The sequence below is a fragment of the Stenella coeruleoalba genome, assembly GCF_951394435.1.
Source record: "Stenella coeruleoalba genome assembly, chromosome: 20".
Classification (NCBI taxonomy): domain Eukaryota; kingdom Metazoa; phylum Chordata; class Mammalia; order Artiodactyla; family Delphinidae; genus Stenella; species Stenella coeruleoalba.
Genome location: NC_137166.1, coordinates 33,761,513 through 33,778,321, shown reverse-complemented (window position 1 = coordinate 33,778,321; position 16,809 = coordinate 33,761,513). Strand labels below are relative to the sequence as shown.

The window sequence follows — 16,809 nt, the reverse complement described above, 5'->3', positions numbered from 1 at the left end:
CTCCGCGGCATGTGGGATGTTCCCGGACCGGGGCACGAACCCGTGTCCCCTGCATCGGCAGGCGGATTCTCAACCACTGTGCCACCAGGGAAGCCCAGTACCATTTTTTTTTCCTTTAGATTCCATATATATGCAGTAGTATATGGTATTTGTTTTTCTGTTTCTGACTTCACTCTGTATGACAGATATTGAGCTCCATGAGCTGTTTGTATATTTTGGTGTCTGTTTCCTTTGCAAATATTTTCTCCCATTCTGAGGGTTGTCTTTTTGTCTTGTTTATGGTTTCCTTTGCTGTGCAAAAGCTTTTAAGTTTAATTAGGTCTCATTTGTTTGTTTTTATTTTCATTACTCTAGGATGTGGGTCAAAAAAAATCTTGCTGTGATTTATGTCAAAGATTGTTTTTCCTATGTTTTCCTCTAAGAGTTTTATAGTGTCTGGTCTTACACTTAGGTCTTTAATCCATTTGGAGTTTATTTTTGTGTATGGTGTTAGGTAGTGTTCTAATTTCATTCTTTTACAAGTAGCTGTCCAGTTTTCCCAGCACCACATATTGAAGAGGTTGTCTTTTCTCCATTGTATGTTCTTGCCTTCTTTGTCATTAATTAGGTGACCATATGTGTGTGGGTTTATCTCTGGACTTTCTATCCTATTCCATTGACCTATATTTCTGTTTTTGTGCCAGTACCCTACTGTCTTGATTACTGTAGCTTTGTAGTATAGTTTGAAGTCAGGGAGCCTGATTCCTCCAGCTCCGTTTTTCTTTCTCAAGATTGCTTTGGGTATTCAGGGTCTTTTGTGTTTCCATACGAATTGTAAAATTTTTTGTTCTAATTCTGTGAAGAATGTGATTGGTAGTTTGGTAGGGATTGCATTGAATCTGTAAATTTCTTTGGGTAGTAGAGTCATTTTCACAATGTTGATTCTTCCAATCCAAGAACATGGTATATTTCTCCATCTGTTTATGTCATCTTTGATTTCTTTCATTAGTGTTTTAGTTTTCTGAGTACAAGTCTTTCGCCTCCTTAGATAGGTTTATTCCTAGGTATTTTATTCTTTTTGTTGCGATGGTAAATGGGATTATTTCCTTAATTTCTCTTTCTGATTTTGTGTTGTTAGTATATAGGAATGCCAGAGATTTCTGTGCATTAATTTTGTATCCTGCAACTTTACCAAATTCATTGATTAACTCTAGTAGTTTTCTGGTGGCATCTTTAGGATTTTCCGTGTATAGTATCATGTCATCTGCAAACAGTGACAGTTTTACTTCTTCTTTTCCAATTTGTATTCCTTTTATATCTTTTTCTTCTCTGATTGCCGTGGCTAGGACTTCCAAAACTAAGTTGAATAATAGCGGTGAAAGTGGACATCCTTGTCTTGTTCCTGATCTTAGAGGAAATGCTTTCAGTTTTTCACCATTGAGAATGATGTTTGCTGTGGGTTTGTCGTATATGGCCTTTATTATGTTGAGGTAGGTTCCCTCTATGCCCATTTTCTGGAGAGTTTTTAATCATAAATGGGTGTTGAATTTTATCAAAAGCTTTTTCTGTGTCTATTGAGCTGATCATATGGTTTTTATTCCTTAATTTATTAATACAGTGTATCACATTGATTGATTTGTGTATATTGAAGAACCTTTGCATCCCTGGGATAAATCCCACTTGATCATGGTATGTGATCCTTTTAATGTGCTGTTGGATTCTGTTTGCTAGTATTTTGTTGAGGATTTTTGCATCTATGTTCATCAGTGATATTGGCCTGTAGTTTTCTTTTTTTGTGGTATCTTTTTCTGGTTTTGGTATCAGGGTGATGGTGTTTTCGTAGAATGAATTTGGGAGTGTTCCCCCCTCAGCAATCTTTTGCAAGAGTTTGAGAAGGATCAGTGTTAGTTCTTCTCTAAATGTTTGATAAAATTCACCTGTGAAGCCATCTGGTCCTGGACTTTTGTTTGTTGGAAGATTTTTTTTTTAACCTTTAATTCATTTATTTTAAATCCTTTGTTCATAGGAATTTAGAGACTATTTTCAAACTACTACAAATATTTTATAAATAATATCTAGCAGTTTATTAACTAGTGGAGTATACTGCACAACAAACTACCTCACATCTTTCAGGAAGAAAAACTACTAAATTTGAAAAGTAAAAAGATGTCACCCACTGAATTTGGACACAATTAAAATGTGCTTTAAATATTTGTTTGGAGGAGGGGGGTCACACACTTCTACTCAATTAAGAGAAACATTTATACAGTCCAGGTCTTCTATTTTCTTTACACCCATCATGCCATGAATTCATAGGGAATGGGCTCTAACAGTTCAGGATCCTTTCCGTTGGTTCTCACAAAGTGTGCTTCTCTGGGTGGAGCAGGCTGGCGGTTCAGTTGAACCCAAGTACCTTTCTCTTTGTCTTCCTTCTTTTTCTGATCGTTTTCCTTCACCCGTTTCAGGAAGCTGTCTCGGCTCTTAGAGTGCTTAATATGCTCGATACGCACATGAATTCTCTTGGCAAGAATCTTGCCCTTAACTTGTTTGTTTACAATGATGCCAACAGCATGCTGGGTAACATTGTAGACTCTCCCAGTTTTGCCATGGTAACATTTCTGAGGTATTCCTTTTTTTTTTTTTTTTTTTTTTATTTGCGCGGTATGCACGCCTCTCACTGCTGTGGCCTCTCCCGTTGCGGAGCACAGGCTCCGGACACGCAGGCTCAGCGGCCATGGCTCACGGGCCCAGCCGCTCCGCGGCACGTGGGATCCTCCCGAACCGGGGCACGAACCCGTGTCCCCTGCATCAGCAGGCGGACTCTCAACCACTGTGCCACCAGGGAAGCCTGGGGTATTCCTTTTTGAACAGTGTCCAGATATCTACAGTATCTCCTTTCTTGTAGATTCGCATATGTGGCCAAAGGAACAACTCCATATTTTCTAAAGGGCCTGGAGAACATGTAGCGGGTGCCCCTCCTCTTTCCCTTTGTGTTGATCATTTTGGCGAATTACTGGAAGATGGTGGTTCCGGCCGAAAAGCTGTTGGAAGATTTTTAATTAACAGTTTCAATTTCATTGTTTGTGATGGGTCTGTTTATATTTTCTATTTCTTTCTGGTTCAGTCTTGGAAATTTGTACCTTTCCAAGAATTTGTCCATTTCTTCGTGGTTGTCCATTTTATTGGCATTTAGTTGTTTGTAGTAGTCTCTTATAATCCTTTGTAATTCTGCAGTGTCAGTTGTGATTTCTCCTTTTTCATTTCTAATTTTACTTATTTGCGTCCTCTCCCTTTTTTTCTTGATGAGTCTGGCTAAGGGTTTATCAATTTTGTTTATCTTCTCAAAGAACCAGCTTTTAGTTTTATTGATCTTTGCTATTGTTTTCTTCGTTTCTATTTCATATATTTCTGCTCTGATCTTTATGATTTCTTTCCTTCTACTGACTTGGGGTTCTTTTTGTTCTTCTTTCTCTAGTTGCTTTAGGTGTAGAATTAGATTGTTTATTTTGATAGTTTTATTTATTTGTTTGTTTAATTTTTAAAGAAATATTTATTTGGTTGCATTGGGTCTTAGTTGCGGCTCGCAGGCTCCTTACTTGCAGCTCCAGGGCTCCTTAGTTGTGGCTCGCGGGCTCCTTAGTTGTGGCATGCAAACTCTTAGTTGCAGCATGCATGTGGGATCTAGTTCCCCAACCAGGGATTGAACCTGGGCCCCCTGCATTGGGAGCGTGGAGTCTTATCCACTGCGCCACCAGGGAAATCCCTGTATTTATTTTGAGACTTATGTGACTAGTTTAATTTTCACTTGTGATTGATCTGATAGAATCTAATTAGGTTCAGTTAGGATTTCTTATGGTGTGATGATGAATAGAATTTTTATGTAGATTAGCATAAAATTATATGTATGATGAATCTGATACTCGCAGAAGATATTCATGCATTTATTTAAGGATACTCTGCTTATGGACTTGATTGATTTGTGGCCACATGGTAGAATCATCATGGGGTTTGAGATCAGAGGATCTTCGGAGGTCATTTATTCCAGTCCTTTAAAAAATTGATAATTTGAACCTCAGAGAGGTTAAATGACTTTACCAAGTTTCAAGTTAGTGGAGTGACTTTATCTTTAGTTGAAACCAGGGCTTCTTACTAGCCCTAGTCTATAATGGATCTTAGTTATAGAGAATCTTGTCCTGTTAGCCTAACTCTGTGATTTCAAATAAAACTGGGGGTTGGTGTTTCAGCTCCTCTGCTGGCTGCCACTGTGTTTCCTATGGCCCATGCAGATAATGGTGTTCTGCTTCCTGAGCTGGATAAGAGCAACGCCTAAACCAGTTACTTCAACACAGGGTTCTCAATCTGAGGAAGTTAAAAAAGAGAATTGATGACGGGAACCCACTCCTCAGAGATTCTGATTTAATAGGTCTGCAGTGGGTGGTGGCTCTCACGTCATATTTAAAAAATAATAATCGTATGCAGCATGGATTGAGAAGTACTGCTTAAAACCCACTTTTAGAGCATGGGTTCCCAAATCCGGCTAATTATCAGAATCCCTTGGACCCCCTTGCTATAAGAGGGGTTCCTTGTTGAGGCGGGAGATGAGATGCTGGAAGTCCTCCGAAATTATGCTCAAAATGGAATAGCTTTGCCTTCCCACTAACTTTTCTGTATTGATTAAAACCAGACCAAGTGAATGAAACAACTTCAAAATAGTTATGTGGGCAACAGACATCATCTTAATGAGGTGAAGTTTGGCTAAGGCTTTGTAACACTATCGTTTTTTGGATGAAAAGTAAAAATGCTTATTAAGGAGTTTGAGATTATGTGTAAGATTTTTTAAAAATTTGGTCTTGTACTAAAAGTGCTTTTTTCCTTTTTTTTTTTTTTTTGGCGAGGAGGGTGTCTGGGGTTGTTTTTAAGGAAGGAAACATATTTACATTGTTGGAGAGGTACAGAGGGAAGTGTGTTTTTCTACTTAAATGTGAAGACAGGGCACCTTCAATGCGCTTTATCAGTTAGACCCATACCACCTGTGTTCATATAGATTTGAATTCCCTTAATGGAATATTAGATAAATCACATGCAATTTATGATCCAGAGATTTTTCTTAAATTATAATTATGGAAATAAGGCATGAATTTATTCTCCTTGTAAAAACTCAAAACGTTACAGAAAAGTCAGGAGTCTCCTTTGACCACCATTCTTATTCTTAGCTCCAGCCTCTTCTTCAGAGGTAGTGATTGTTTCCAGTGTCCTGTGGATCCTCCCAGAGCTTTTCCTACTGGGTGGACTTTATTTTGTAAATTTTGGTTTTTTCCAAATAATGTATCTTGGAAATTTTTTCATGTCAGTTCACGTGCTGTGTAGAATTCGACTGTGTAGTTGTACCATAATTTTTAAAGCCATTTTCCTCCTGGTGAGCACAAATGTTGTTTCCACTGTTTCCTATTCCAGTGCTGCAGTGAACATTCTTGTGGCTGCTTCTGTGTGCACATGTGCTGTGATTGCTGGGGCAAAATGCTAAATTGTCCTCCAGCCAGGTCATGCTGCAGAAGTGTTGAGGAGGGGAACTCAGGAGAATTTTCTGGACTTCATTGAATTTGCAAATATTTCAGTGAAGGCACAAGAGTAGCAGAGCAATTTTTTTGTTTATAATTGTCAAAAATTTGAGGAGTGTTTTGGGTTTGCTCCGCATACCCTGAATGTCTTCATGCCCAGTGCCATTGTGCTGGCTGCTGACTTGGAAATAGTTTATAAAAAACGCTGAATTAGGTTAGTGATGTGAAGATGATTAACAGATAATGGTAGCCAGAATAATTGTGTCAAAACAGCAAGAAATATCAAGAGAATTTGATGAGTTCCGCATTTTCTTTGGTGCTTGCCTTTCATAATAGTGTTAGAAACTTTACGTTGTATATTCAATCAACTTGACTGTAGAATAACAACAAATATGCCACTTCAAAGAAGCTCTTCATTAAAAATTATCAACTAATATTAGTCTCCGTAAACTCTTATTTAAGTGTCATTGTAAAAGATCCATTTAAAAATATACAATTTTCTTCTACTTGAAAGATCTTATTCCTTCTCCTAGTTTACATTTTGCATGGTCTTTTCCGTGTATTTACATAGTCTATGATGCAGTGTTTTTTGGAGAGGGTAGACCATATTTTCCTACATAACTATATATACCAGGGTTTACTAAAGCACGCCCTTGTTATTGGACATCTAAGTTGCTTTTCATTTTCTGTTGTGAATAAAGCACGAGAAACATACTTATAAGTGTTGTTTACTTTTGAGCCAGTTTCTCCATCTGTGTTCCTCAAAGTAAAATTGCTGGTCTCATTATGTGTTAGAAAGACTGTGAAGGTTAACGGTGCATGAGGGAAACTGTTACCGCTTTTCTGAAGGCTCCCAGGCTCCTACCCTGCACCCCGCTACCCCCAAGTAGATTTGGGCTTTATCCGTTTACTTATTTTTGTCATGGAATAGTGGTTGTGAGATTTTTGCCCCATGGGTTTGTTGGTGTGTGTGTTTGTTGAGGTATGTGTAAATGTGTTGGCTGTATTATTATTCTACTTTGAAGTTTCTAGTGTGTTAATGTTCTGATTTTTCTCAGGCATATCACTTTCTTATCTGAAGGTGAGGTAATAATGAACTTGGCACCACTGAATTAGAACATTGGCAGTTTGTCCTTGACCAGAAGATCATATGCCCAGGAAAGAGGTAATTACATGAGGGATTCAGCAGTTCCAGAAATGGGTGGTTGTGTCTTCCAATGGAGAATGTCAAAGAGTTATTCAGATTTATAAAACTTTCCGTAAAATGAGACAAGACTCCCTAAGTAATGGTAAACTTAAGGACATATAATATATGCTCATTGTTAGGGAAGTTAATGGTGAAAAGAGTTTTTGTTTTTGTTTTTTTGTGTTTGACTTTCTCTGGATGCTTGAGGATTATCCTGTGAAACCAGCAGTGCCCAGGAGGGAGCTGAGGTGGGCAGGCGCAGATTCATGGACTCTCTAATGACATGTGGAGAAGCTATTGGGACTCTCGGATTAGATTGATGTTGCGTTAAAAGTTCTGAATGCCGGGCTTACCTGGTGGCGCAGTGGTTGCGAGTCCGCCTGTCGATGCAGGGCACACGGGTTCGTGCCCCGGTCCGGGAAGATCCCACGTGCCGCGGAGCGGCTGGGCGCGTGAGCCATGGCCGCCGAGCCTGCGCGTCTGGAGCCTGTGCTCCGCAGCGGTGGGAGGCCCGCGTACCGCAAAAAAAAAAAAAAAAAAGTTCTGAATGCTTTAGATACATGTTGACCCTGGAATCTCTAGGTCCTTTTTGGGTCTTTCAATATTTCAAAAAGCGTAACAATTTGCCTGTTACCTTGGTCCATGTGCTAAGTAAAATGTCAAGTTGTTTTGTTTTGGGTTTGTGTTAAGTCATTTACTACCTGGATATACAAGTCTTCTTTCTATTGACTTATAGACTCTCCTATTCCTCTTATTTTGCTTTGTGGTAACATACAAGTTGAGGCAGAATCTTTTGGGGTCGGTAATGGCAGCTTGTCCTTGTTTTTTCTTTTTTCCCTAATAATAGCCTCACTGAGATATGTACAGTTCAGATGTCTTTTAGTATATTCACAGAGTTGTGCAGCTATCATCAGAATAAGTTTTAGAATATTTTCATCACCCCCAAAACAAGCCTCATATCCACTAGCAGTTACTTTCTATCTCTACGGATTTGCTTATTTTGGGCATTTCATATAAATGGAATTATATAGCTTAGGTGTCCTTTTGTGTGTGCCTTCTTTCACTTAGCGTGTTTTTAAGGTTTATCCATGTTGTAATATGTATCATGCCTTTATGTGGCTGAATAACATTTCAGTGTGTCCACATTTTGTTTATCCATTCATCAATTGATGGACACTTGGATTGTTTCCACTTTTTGGCTATTGTGAATAATGCTGTTACGAACAGCTTTTGCGTGGGTAGACGTTTTCATTTCCCTTGGATAGATACCTAGGAGTGTTCCCTCTTTTGGTTCTTAGTGTCATTTTGAGCCTGGTGTACTTTTACATCTCCCATACTTACATGGAAATAGTGTTTTGGCTAAAAGAAAAAAAAAGATCTAATTGTGTGTTGTGTGTGTGTGTGAGAGAGAGAGAGAGAGAGAGGGAGAGGGAGAGGGAGAGAGAGAGAAAGAATGACTATGAATGGCTCTAGGGTTATTTCTACCCTGATCTTATTTGTACACTTTTGATACAACTGGCAAAGTAGCAAAGCTCCAAGTTGCAGTTACTTCCAAGTTCTGGCTTATTTGGGAATTTTTGCCTTTTATTGACAATTTTCAGTTACCTGCAGTAAGTAATTATGAACCAATCGTAACTGTATTACTACTACTAGCCTGGTATGAATTTAATTGTATGTAGAAATGCTGCAGTTTTTACATTAATTCTAATGGGAATTAGTGTTTTTTTAACTTGCAATTTTGGAGGCAAGCAAAAATTGTAAGACCAATTATGGTCTCAGAGTGAGAGAAAAGTCTGGCTAGTGAATGCTGATTGACAACTCTGACTGCTTGTTGGTGGCAGCTTAGATCCATGGGGAGAGGAGAAGATGGGAAGTGGAAGGTGCTCTTGATGGTAAATTGGGAACATGGCCTATGTCTGGGCGGTCTGCTCATTCATTGTGTAGAATGGCTAAAGGAAGTTTTAATTCCTTATTATGTAAACTTTTGATTCTTAGTCATTTCACATTTTTATTATTAACTATTTCAAACATATGGAGAGGATACAGAATAGCAATGAGCCCCTGAGTCCCCACCATCTGGATTTAACAAATTTGACTTTTTCCCTCTTTTTCCCTCCCTCCCTCCCTTCTTTTCTTCCATGTTTTTTCTTTTATTTCCTTTACATAAGGAATATAACTTTTCAGGTACACTTGAACGGCGTTTGGCACACCTCCCATTTACCTCCCTCCTTTCCCAGAGGTGACCACTCTTGCAACGCTGATGTTTTTATGCTTCTGTGTTTACATCCATAGCAATATATACCATTGGTGTCTATATTTTTAAACATTACATAAATGGTTTAATTTTTAATTCTAACTCTGTAGCAGTGTTTCTCAGATTAAGATCTTCATAAAATATTTTTGGCAGATATCCAGTGTTAGCTTAAGTTTTTCTTATTGTGATAAAATATACATAACATAGAATTTACCATTGTTAAGTATACAGTTCAGTGGCATTAAGTACATTCACATCACTGTCCAACCGTCACCACTATCAGTTTCCAGAATTTTTCGTCATTCCAAGCAGAAGCTATCTACCCATTAAACTGTCACTCCCCATTCCCCCCTCCCCTCCAGCCCCTGGTAACTAACCTCTGTTCTGCTTTCCCGCTGAATTTGCCTATTCTAGGTACTTCATATAAGTGGAAACATACAATATTTGTCCTTTTGTGTCTGACTTATTGTTTCACTTAGCATAATGTTCTTAACATGCATGTTATGACATATATCAAAATATCCTTCGTTTTTATTTATTTATTTATTTATTTATTTATTTTTGTCGGTACGCGGGCCTCTCACTGCTGTGGCCTCTCCTGTTTGTGGAGCACAGGCTCCCGATGCGCAGGCTCAGTGGCCATGGCTCACGGGCCCAGCCGCTCCGCGGCATGTGGGATCTTCCCAGACCGGGGCACAAACCCGTGTCCCCTGCATCGGCAGGCGGACTCTCAACCACTGCGCCACCAGGGAAGCCCTATCCTTCGTTTTTAATGCCGACTAATATTCCACATTTTGTTTATCCATTCATTTGTTGATGGACATTTGGTTTGTTTCCACCTTTTGGCTATTGTGAATAATGCTATGAACATTGGTGTATAAGTATCTTGAGTTTCTGCTTTCAGTTCTTCTGGGTTTATACCTAGGAGTGGAATTGCTGCATCATATGGTAATTCTACTTTTTAAGGAACTGCCACAGTTTTCCACCTGAGCTAATCATTTTATATTCCCACCAGCAATGTAGGAGGGTTCCGATTTTTCCACATTTCACCAACATTTGTTAATTTCTGTTTATTTGATAATAGCCATCCTAATGGGTTGAAGTAATCTGATGGTACTGATTTGCATTTCTCTAATTGACTATTGATGTTGAGTATCTTTTTTTTTTTTTTTTTTGCGGTACGCGGGCCTCTCACTGTTGTGGCCTCTCCCGTTGCGGAGCACAGGCTCCGGACGCACAGGCTCAGCGGCCATGGCTTACGGGCCCAGCCGCTCCGCGGCATGTGGGATCTTCCTGGACCGGGGCACAAACCCGCATCCCCTGCATCGGCAGGCGGACTCTCAACCACTGCGCCACCAGGGAAGCCCGATGTTGAGTATCTTTTCATGTGCTTATTGGTCATCCATAGTTCTTCTTTGGAGAAATGTCCATTCAAGTCCTTTGTCCATTTTTGAATTGGGATTTGATTTTGTTGTTGAATTGTAGGAGTTCTTTGTATATTTTGGATATTAATCCCTTATCAGATAGATGATTTGAAAATATTTTCTCCCATTCTGTTGGTTGTCTTTTCACTCTCTTTTTCTTTTTTTCTTTTTCGGTACGCGGGCCTCTCACTGTTGTGGCCTCTCCTGTTGCAGAGCACTGGCTCCAGACGCACAGGCTAAGTGGCCATGGCTCACGGGCCCAGCCGCTCTGCGGCATGTGGGATCTTCCCGGACCGGGGCCCGAACCCGCGTCCCCTGCATCGGCAGGCGGACTCTCAACCATTGCGCCGCCAGGGAAGCCCCCTAGCACCATTTTTTGAAAAGACTGTCCTTTCTCCATCGACTGCTCTTGGCACCCTAGCTTGAGTTATTTTTATTATAATGTAAGAATGCACACAAGGATAAATTTCTTATGCTTAAAAAAGGTTACAAAAACAAAACAACCAGGTAAATACAGATAAAATGACAGAATCAATAAAATTAAAATTAATTTATGGGACAGATGATGTTTTACGCAGATCATATTGCTACTCTCAATGTAAATATGATATTGCCTGCTGTGGTGTTGGGAATGCACTGGAAATGCCTTTGGTACCTTGCCATGTGACAACTCAGTTCTCTCATCATTTTTCTCTATTCTGAAAACTGTAGAAATGTTCAGGGGTGCCATTTGACCTTTACTTGGCATATGTGTGTGATACATGTATCAGGTCTTACCCTGTTCTTGACTGTTAGTACAGACCAATTAAAATCCTCTTCTTTGGCCTTAGCTTGATGGTAAACACAACAGCATGTGGGCTGGAGAATCCCTGGGCAGCTCTCTGTTTCCAGAGAAGCATCTGGATGATCCAGAACAAGCTCATGCTAATGTTATTAGAGTAATATTGAAGTGAAAACGCACAATTTAAAAATTCTCATAGAGAACGTATGGACTTAGAAGAAGTATCTACAGGGCCAGTTTGAGACACATTTCTTTCTTTCTTCCTTTCTCTCTTTCTCCTTTCTTCCTTCCTTCCTTTTTTTCTTTTTCTTTCTTTCTTTCTTTCTTTTTCTTTCTTTCTTTCTTTCTTTCTTTCTTTCTTTCTCTCTTTCTTTCTCTCTTTCTCCCTCTTTCTCCCTCTCTCTCTCTCTCTCTCCCCCCCTCTCCCTCTCCCTCTCCCTCTCCCTCTCCCTCTCCCTCTCCCTCTCCCTCTCCCTCTCCCTCCCCCTCCCCCTCCCCTCCCCTCCCCTCCCCCTCTCCCTCCCCCTCCCCCTCCCTTTCTTTCCTTTCTTTCCTTCCCATGCCACGTGCGTGGCACGTGGGATCTTAGTTCCCCAACCAGGGATCAAACCTGTGCCCCCTGCACTGGAGGCAGGGGAGTCTTAACCACTGGACCGCCAGGGAAGCCCCAGGTTCAGTTATTTTTATTATAACTTCAGGGTTTTTAAAATTGCTTCTCTTTAGTGCTTTTATATATTATTGTTTTTTCTCTTGATTACAACCAAAATAAAACCTGGTATTCTTAATCTCAGATCCTGATGTATGTGTTTAAATATAATTTTACTGCCAAAAATCTGTCAAATTTGGTTTTTATTACGTTAGTTTTGTTTTTTGTGGATAACATGACCCTCAAATACCATGTCTTCTCATTGTTAAATTCTCAACTGAGTTGTCCCTATCTGAAGTGTAAGACTGCCAATTTGATTTTAAAATATTGGAAGTGAATTATGGTGAGATAGAGCTGTGAAGAAAGAAGCTTCATGTTCCCCTGGTTATAAATGCCTTTGGCATTTGTTTCTACTTGAAGACAACTTTTTCCTAATGCTTTTTTGAGGGAAGAACGTCTCACCTCTTCAGATAGGTCTGGGGGCAAATGGCTAAGAGACATGAACGAAAGCCCTGCGCTGTCTCCTGACAGGAAATCCCTTTCACACTCTCTCTCAAGTGTTCTAGTATGTAAGTGTGTTTCCTATTTGTGTGAACTCCTATATTTAGCGCCTAAAATAAAAATTCTTATCTTCTATGCCTGACATGAAGTTTTATGACATGTGGACGTGGGTGTGGGTAGATGTACATATGTCAGCTGAGGGTCCCTTCCTCAAGAAGTGCTTTTCCGTACTGTGTCCTGGGTCTGGGGACACAGAGCTGCCTCGGAGAGTCGAGTCGGAGCAGGGAGGCCTGTGAGCAGGGCATCTGCTGTGAACTCGCTTGGATTGACTGCTGGGCAGGAGGTAGGACTAAGACTAGAGGGGCAGGAGCGCTGCGGAGGAGCTGAAGTGACACTGCTTCTGGGAACTTGACTGAGGAGGTGCTAGTGGAGCTCGCAAAGGCTGAGTAAAAAGGTGTTCCAGGCACAGGGCCTGCCTGTACAAGGGCGGGGCTCTTGAGGAGGCCTGGCGTGTACCAGCACAGTTCTTTGTGGCTGTACTGGGGGGGGAAGAGGCATCAGGAAATGACACAGATAGCTTGAGGAAGGGTGATCACGTGGAAGATGGCCCAGAGAAGGGAAAAGCTAGGGGCAGGGAGACCAGTTTGGTTTCCATTTTGGGGAAACAATAACTCAGGGAAGAAAATGCAAGCAGGAAGGCTAGGTTTTGGAAGAAGACAAGGAATTTCATTTTGAATGAGTTTGAGGTGACATATAGGTAGAGGAGTCTAGCCGGCAGCCGGAAATATAGGACGTGTGTGTGTGTGTGTGTGTGTGTGTGTGTGTGTGACAATTTCTTTGTAAAAATCAGATTCTAGAGCCTCCTGAAGATGTCACTCAGACTGCTCTAGGGATTGCCTCAGGGCTTGCTGTTATTCACTTCTTTTGGTGCCTACTTGCATTTGAAAAAAATCAAACAGTACAAAAGGCTGTATAAATCCCTATACCTCAGACCTCAGTCCCACCCCCTCCCCCCAGAGGAAACCACTGCGAGCAGTTTTTATGTATTCTTCCAGAAATTTGTCTTGCATATACACACAGATTTAAGTCCCTAGAAGGGGTGAGTCAGACAGCAGCAGAAACTTACTACTATACTCACTGCATCATGCATGACGTAACTTCCCAACTGTGTCATGTGTCAGTTGCTGCGTGCCCGGGTTTGGGGTCCCCTCTCTGCTCAAGTCTTCCAGCTGCCTGGTGTGTAGCCTTTTGGTCTGCAAAGCTCGATTATTAGAGTAAGCTGAGTCTTTTTCCTTTAAGTGTTAATTTTCTTTAATGATATTTTTCCTTGTTATAAAAATATACAATGGTAATTAACGTGTATGCATTTTAAATGATAGACTATATATATATCAGTGTATACTTTAAAAAAAGTGAGTCTCTTCCCAGCCCCAAATTCACTCACCAGGTTTAGTCACCATAAACAGTATGGTATATAGACCATGTTCTGTGGGGCGAAGCTTTGGGGAAATACACGTGTGTATTTTTCACATGGAAAATATAAAGACGATGACAAGTGACCTGTAATCTCGCCCAACAGATAATGATGATTCCTGTTAGAAAAGCAGACAAACAAATAAGCACTAGTGGTTTTAAAAAAATTACAAGATTATACAGAGTGATATGAAATAAAAAACTAAAGTGTCCCTACCTCTCCTGCCATGCCCTGTCCCCACAGCCATCACTGTTAACAGTTCTCCTTCCAGAAAACTTGTAATGCAAATAGAAACATATGGTGATTCTCTCTCTTTGTGTGTGTGTTTTTATTACTTTATTTTATTTTTTAAAATTTATTTTATTTATTTATTTGGCTGCGCCGGGTCTTAGCTGTGGCGCGCGGGATCTTCGTTGCGGCATGTGGGATCTCTTTCCCTGACCAGGGATCGAACCTGGGCCCCCTGCATTGGGAGCATGGAGTCTTACCCGCTGGACCACCGGGGAAGTCCCTGTGTGTGTCTTTTTAATGTACATGAAAGGGATCCTTTCTTTTAAACATAACAAATCTTAGATCTTTCTCTCTCGGCTCATTTAGCTCTTCATCATTCTTTTTAATGGGTTATTGGCTATAGTTCAAGGGAAGGTCAATGAGTACTCCTATGATTATTTAATTGGATCCCATTGATGGACATCGAAGCTGTTTCTCAATTATTTAGTATCCTAAATCATGCTGTGGTGAATATCCTTGTTCCCTCATGGAAATATTTCTGAAGGGTGAAAAGAAGGGGATTTGTTTTTAAACAGCTTTACAAAAACCTGCACGTATTTCATGCAGATATTCAACTGGATGAGTTTGGACATACGCATCCCCCCATGAAACCATTACTGCAGTCAAGGTAATAGATATCCAGCACCTGCAAAAGTTTCCTTGTGTCCCTCGCTTGTTTTGTGGTACGAATACAACATAAAATCTACCCTCTTAACACATTTTTAAGTGCATAACACAGTATTGTTAACTATAGACACTGTGTTGTACAGCATATCTATAGAACTTATTCATCTTGTTTAACTGAAACTGTATACCCATTGAACAACTCCCCACCCACACCCCTATGCCAGCCCCTGGCATCCACCATTCTGTTCTCTGCTTCTGTGAGTTTGTTTTAAATATTGCCTATAAGTGGAATCATGCAGTATGTGTCTTTCTCTGATTGGCTTATTTTACTTAACATAATGTCCTTCAGGTTTGTCTGTGTTGCAAATGGCAAGATTTCCTTTTTTAAGGCTGAATAACATGTCATTATAGATATAGACCATGTTTTCTTTATCTGTTCATCTGTCAATGTACATTTCGGTTGTTTCCATATCTTGGCTATTGTGAATAATGCTGCAGTAAACATGGGACTGCAGATAAGATACTCTTCCAGATCCTGATTTTAATGAAATAATGGGATTTTAAAAATTATTTATATAAGCATTATTTATCACTAATTAATACAACAACCTCTGGAGAGGTTGTAGTAATTTATATTTTTACATACAGCATGTGAGTGCCTTTTCCATATGTCCTTGTCAAAATTGGTTATTATTAATCTTAAAATTTGGGGGGGGGGAAGTAATTGAATAGAACTTTGTCAATGCCTTCATGTAAATCTGAAGTTATAATTAATGAGGACTTCAGTTATGGAAACTGGAAAGCTTGCCCTTGATGTGGCAGTGTTTTCAGGCACATTGCAAGCTGGACAGGTGTCCCTCAGGAAGCAGGGTTAGCCCCTGAACAGATTTTGGCTGAACTGCAGGGGGCAGTGTTGAGCAGCGGGGCCAGCAGTGGGTGATCTGCCTGCCTTGGCCTGGAGGCATCAGGGAGACTGCCATGTTGCCTCTGGTTTTGAGGGTACAGAAGCTCCTAAGAGACTCACACCGCCACCCTGGGCAACCCAGCTGAAAGGGTGTGAAGCAGGTCTTCCCTTTGATAGCCAGAGAAACGGAGCCTTTGAGGGCCATTTTGAAAGGCTAACATTTCTCCCTGGTGGAACTTTTCTCAGAGCAGAAGCAATTTTTTTTTTTTTCATGTCTCTGTTTTGACCTAAATTATCTGTGGGGTTGTACTTTTTAAAATACAGAAGCTAGTTTTTGTTGATATTTCTTCCTTGTCACTTTAAATTTTTGTATTATCATTAATTTTGAGATTAACGTAAATTTTACCCCAGCAAGTTAATTTTGATTCTGTTTTTTTGGGGGGTGGTATCCTCTCCAGTTGTATAGCAGCACCTACTTTATCATATTGCTTTTATATTATGTACTTTTCCTTTAAAAACAGGGAGTGGGTGTGCTTTCATGCTCACTTTATCTTATAAAAAGAAAACATTGATATCCTGATAGAGGGCACTGTGTTTTGATCACTCAGGAATTTTGATCACAGGAGAGTTGTATTTTATTAATTTAAGATGAGAAACCGTAAGGCTGTGTATGTAGCATACAGCAATATTTACTAATTAATCATATTGAGTTTTGACCCAGATGTGGGAGAAACTAAAGTTTTCTCTGAGTCATTGATTTCAGAGGCATAAAGTTGCATTAATATGTGAAAGCAAACTTGCAAAGTTTCTCTAGTTTCCAGCCTTTATTAGGTCATCATGTCACTCAGAAGTGTGCCAGGCATGCAGTAGTTACTCCAAAAATGGGATTCAGTTCCTTCAGGATTTTTGAAGCCCCTAGATGTACATGGCACCATGCCAGTAAAATTATGCAGTCCACAGGGATAGAGCCCCTCAGAATTATTTTAAAATCTTTACTGGAAATTTATTTTCTAAATATACCAACATTTCTCACTTAGTTCTTTAAGCATTTTATAAGTAGCTAGTTAAATATAGACGAGATATAGGTAGTGATGTTTGTGTTTGGTGTGGGTAAAGAGATGACCCTGGCAGGCTTGAGATGGGTTCTCTTGTTCTTACTGTTCCAGTACGTTTTTGTTTTAAAAGCCCTCCCTTTTTCCTTTATC

At 40.1% G+C, this 16,809-nt stretch overlaps 1 protein-coding gene and 1 pseudogene across 6 annotated transcripts in view; one reads left to right on the top strand and one right to left on the bottom strand.

The window, feature by feature from the left end:
- The window catches only part of TENT4B (terminal nucleotidyltransferase 4B), a 62,750-nt gene that overhangs the window by 25,721 nt on the left and 20,220 nt on the right, over nt 1-16,809 (top strand). The gene's annotated exons all lie outside the window — the stretch shown is intronic.
- Nucleotides 1,198-3,137, bottom strand: LOC307178938 (large ribosomal subunit protein eL21-like; annotated as a pseudogene). The gene is made up of 2 exons: nt 2,866-3,137; nt 1,198-2,666 (listed from the first exon to the last, which is right to left on the bottom strand). The product of its transcript is annotated as a large ribosomal subunit protein eL21-like (transcript).